The sequence below is a fragment of the Lygodium microphyllum genome, chromosome 11 (assembly GCF_053477565.2).
Source record: "Lygodium microphyllum isolate KBCC chromosome 11, Lygodium_microphyllum_v1.1.10, whole genome shotgun sequence".
In the NCBI taxonomy this organism is placed as follows: Eukaryota; Viridiplantae; Streptophyta; class Polypodiopsida; order Schizaeales; family Lygodiaceae; genus Lygodium; species Lygodium microphyllum.
Genome location: NC_141145.1, coordinates 42478721 through 42483730, shown reverse-complemented (window position 1 = coordinate 42483730; position 5010 = coordinate 42478721). Strand labels below are relative to the sequence as shown.

General features: G+C 35.3%; 1 long non-coding RNA gene across 1 annotated transcript; it reads right to left on the bottom strand.

Annotated features, from left to right (window-relative positions):
* Nucleotides 1-951: 951 nt before the first annotated feature.
* Nucleotides 952-3307, bottom strand: LOC148028751 (uncharacterized). Its single transcript, XR_015692322.1, has 2 exons — nt 2946-3307; nt 952-1286 (listed from the first exon to the last, which is right to left on the bottom strand). It is a non-coding gene; the product is annotated as an uncharacterized LOC148028751 (long non-coding RNA).
* Nucleotides 3308-5010: the final 1703 nt, after the last annotated feature.

Here is a 5010-nt window from a genome sequence, read left to right as displayed (position 1 = left end):
TATTCACAATTATATCATTTGTTATTAAGACCTACATTTTTATTGTAATCATTTTCTCTTTTCTCTAGGTACAAGAGAATCAAGGGAAACAAGAGGAAACATGTTTAACCGAGTCTAATGCTTTAGATGAGAATAGTTGATCTGAGGAGGGTTCACCCATACATTAAATCCACTATCTTAGATATTAGCTTTCCAAGATTGTAATGGAAGACAAAAAATTAGCTATCAAAATTTGAGGTACACAACTTACTTGTAATGAACATTCTTTGGAAGCTTCAAGTCCTTTTTTATTTTGATTTAATGAAAATTTTGGGTTTCAAATCTTTATGTAAACCCTTGTATTTTGACATTCTCAATTGTTATTTCCTATTTCTTGTCTTATATTCACATTTTTCATGTGTCAAGCTAAATTATATATTGTAGCTTATTTTAACTGGGTTTGATTTGTATAAGCAATGCTTACTTTATAGTTCAAAGGGATTTTAAAACACCAAGGTAATGCTAGTTCAAAAACTCCATAATTGTTCTAGAATTAGAAAGCTCATGGGCTTTTTTATAAATATACCCCAAGCATATCTAATTTCACATGAAATAACGTGTGAAAAGTGTAATCAAAGCACATTTAAATACATGTATAAATTGTCATGAGAACAACAACAAACTAGTTTTAACAATGCATTAAAAATCCCACTTACTATTCGTGAAAATTATTCAAAATTGAACACGATACTTTTGATGCATTTTAAAGCACTCTTTTAGACTCTATCCATAACTTCTTTTTTTAAAGTTCAAGAAATGTGGCAATATGACACTCTATGGGCCTAATCATGCTAGTGGGCCCATAGACAATCTATGACAGTCTATGGGCCTACTCTTGCTAGTGTATGGAGTTCGTAACTTGAATTTCATCAACTAAATTTGAAGCAAAATGTAACTTCTATATAATAGCAATTTTACAAGTAACAACGATGACTAAATCTTTATCCACATATGCTAAATTTACAATTTTTGATTACAACTCTTAGGCTTGTTTACATTGTGAGATTTCAAGATTACAGAACAGCCAATATGGTAATAACCTATATCTGAGCTTTCAAGATTGCAATTAAAGAACCAATATGATTTGTTTACATTGTGAGCTTTCGAGCTTTAGAAGAGCCAACATGGGTTTTCGAAAGAATTAATAACCCATGTATGAGCTTTTAACATTGCAAAAGAGCCCATATGGGTTTCCCAAAGAGTTAATAACCCATATAAGAGCATAAGAGGCTTGCATTGACATTATGCTGTTGAACAACAATGAACAATGGAGTCAAAAAATGGAATACTATTACCAAAATCAAGGTTTAAAAACAAAAGAAATGATTCTAGTATAAAATTGTAGTTACAAATTATAGCCATTACTTCGGAATAGCTACCTTGTCATTCTAATATGAATGATAAGCTATCCATTGCTATTTTATATTAACTTTTAGAAGCCACAATTCCACATAATGATTGAAATTCTAGAAGCCCATGGGTCACAAAGACAAATATAGATTATACAAGTACCATTACATGTGCATGGATGTTACCTACCTATATGAAGCTCTTGTCAAGGAATCAAATCTAAAAAAGGAAAGAGCATGCATCTAAAGTTCAACAAGACTACTATGAAACAAACTTGGTCAATATAATTGAGTGTCGTGATGTCATCTTACTACCATTGTAGAATGGCAAGTGTCAATATGTAAAATGTACATATTGTATGTCTCAAATAATCAATAAATATCACGGGTATAGAATTCTATACCCATGATATTTATTGATTATTTGAGGAAAAAAAGTGATCAATAAAAACTATTGTAACAATAGAGGAAAAAAAGTGATCAATAAAAACTATTGTTACTTGCTAATGTGACCATGATAGACCATTTTTTTGTGTAAAAAGGGGCTACTCGTGCAATACCACATCACATAACCATCCCTCTATTAACTACCTTAATTGTTACTATGGTGTTCAATCATGTGTTCTTTAATTATGTACTCCACTTTAATGCCCCTTGTTGTAGAAAGCTTCCCTGAATTCGTGGCAGGTCACACTCCCAAGGGTAGGAACCTCCCTTATCATATGCAATAAGATGGAGGGACCTTTCAATTCACATAGGATGCACATAAGATATACCTAAATTCAATCATATGCAATAAGATATACATGAATCACAATATTGTACATGAATCGATTTCTTGGTAGAATAATGTTGTGTTGATAATAAAGTGCTCAGCATCCAATCGAAAAGGGTCTAGTACACAATTGTAGTCATCTATGCCAAAACTAACTATGTCCAATACATTTACAATGTGAAAATTTGTGAATAGCAACCTTCTACAAACAAACCATCTATGTATTCCTTTGTGCACTATGCTCATGTTATATGCATAAGAGTACGAAAGGGAATGTAAAGGTCACAAGTAAAGGAATACCACATGTCAAAAGGTAATAGTAACATGGAGGCTAAGTTGGCAAATGGGAGACCCCTCTCTCTCTCTCTCTCTCTCTCTCTCTCTCTCTCTCTCTCTCTCTCTCTCTCTACCCTAGTGATAAGCCAAATGCTAGTTGTCAACCCAGAGAATTGGGTTCATATAGACTTGCTCTTTTAGATAATTCCTATTGCTAGATGACTCCAAGAGATGCAGGGTCGATTGAACTCAATTATCTCCTAGTCATGACGTTTCAATCTCTCTCTCTCTCTCTCTCTCTCTCTCTCTCTCTCTCTCTCTAACTTGTGCAGGAATTAACCTTTGTCGTCCTAGTAGATGTTATTTAACTTGGAGTGCAGTTACAATGGCATTTGCCCTTCTCGGCCATGCTAACTAACAATATTCTGAGTGGCTCGGCTCGTAATACAGCGTTTCACTAGTTAAGAAGAATTAGAGGGCAAATCAAGCTATTAGGAGAGGCTCACCTCAGAGAGGTAGTGGAAGCGCTGGTGATGATGATACAGGACGCTAGTCTCTTGTCCAGGGGAATTAGACGGAGGAGGAGTTTGTAGGCGCAGCAACTCCAAGGTGCTTCGCCACATGGAGCTCACCATCTCAGCCCACGACGAGGGCTTTGCGACTATCACATATGCATCTGCCACGGTCATGCGCATGAACCAGAAGCAGCCCATTGACAGACAGACACAGAGAGAGAGAGAGAGAGAGAGAGAGAGAGAGCGCGAGCTCTACAGCCTCTGCTTGCACTCCCGTACATGCATGATTCCTTGCAAAATGGCAACCAGGTTGCGAAAGTGAGTATAGCGTTGCCTAAACGCACTTCACGATCCCTTCGACGTTCGGGGAGTCGTGTCATTATCACTCCCTCCATAAAATCCTTCCAATCACATGGATCTTGCTTCACTCCTAGACTTTAATGCCATTGTGCCTCGGCTCCTCCTCTAGCGTCTTATGTGGTTTCTCCAATCCACAATGACGTGCATGCATGACTCATGAGCCTTTCTTGCGTTTTTAATTAACGCTTTAGTAGACTCTATCAAACTTTAATGCTTGTATGTCCACTCTTGAATAACGAAATGCTAGACCGTTGAATATGGACCCATTCTTTAGGCATTCTCATTTTGTGTGACATGCTTGCCTAGAAACCATGGTAATGTATCAATAACTTCAATTGTGTCTGCCCATAGGCTTTCAGTGCAATCTTATAAAAGTATCAAAATCTTCAAAAGATGCTTGAGACCACAATAATTGTCCTCTTCACTTTTGAATAATTCAATTTTGAAATGTCTACTCACAAATTCAAAGTTAAAATGCCTCTTATGTCAATCAAAAAATGTGTGATAGGTGTCATTGAATTTTGAAGCTAGAGTTAGGCTCCATATCAATTTTTAAAGCCTAGACTTCGGGTTCAACTGTAAAGATTGGATGCCAAAAATCCGAGCTAAAATTTTTCAAGTCGCATCAACAATACCTATCCTTGAAATTTTATGTACTTTTGATTGGACTTGCATCCATATGCACTCTAGCACTACTCCTTCTAGTCCATGAAGTACATGTGAGAGAGAGACATTATTTGTTTACTATGGATAGTAGACCACTCAACATGGCAGGCATAATGTCATTAAGGGGTAACACTTCATAACATAGCTAAAAGAACACGATAAAAGGCTTCACATTAACTTATCCAAGGCGTCACGTTATGATGGTCTCATCTTCAAGCTTGTCCTATAGTTTGAACATTGAGCTTATGATTAACATCTTTCTTGCTTACGTGGATATTCCATAAGAAATAAATTAATTACCTTCTCATACTATTGAGAAGTTTTAGCTTTGTATTTCTGAGAACTTGGAGAACTATGTCTCCCATTGACAAACTCATTAACACAAACTATTTTCTTTAGTAGTCCCCGCCATGGTGGAATTCACCTTTAATTTGAACTTGTAGCATAGAACTTTTTCAATGATGGACATAAGCCTTGAGTGTCACTTGGATGAATAAATGGAGCCCCTAACATTGACAGTTTTCATCTATATATCATCCATATAAGACTTGTAAAGAACTAATGTACAATGTAAAGTTTTTGAAAGAAGTAATATATAACAACATGTGAAGAAAGATATGCAACCAATCATAGTCCTTGGGCATTAAGATATCTTGCCAAGCCTTAGTAGATGAAGGGTGGTTTTCTATTATATGCATCCATTCAAGTGGAAGTAGTTTGTGTCTATGTCAAGTAGATCCAAAATCTAGCAAACCACCATCTATAGGGCCCTTATAAATATTAATTTCCCATTAAAAACATCTAAAATGGGAATAATGTTTAAAAAGAGTCTTACACGATGATCCTTAAAATTTCTCATGTTTGGAATCTTCATCTTGTCTTTTTGGTTTTAGTATTTTCTTATGATCATTTACTAGCTTAAACTTAATGAAGAAGCCAACTAAAATTCTTACAAATGTACATATATCCTCAAACTACTTTAGTATATAGTGCTTATATTGAAAGTTTTACTTTTTAAAACTAAGATAGT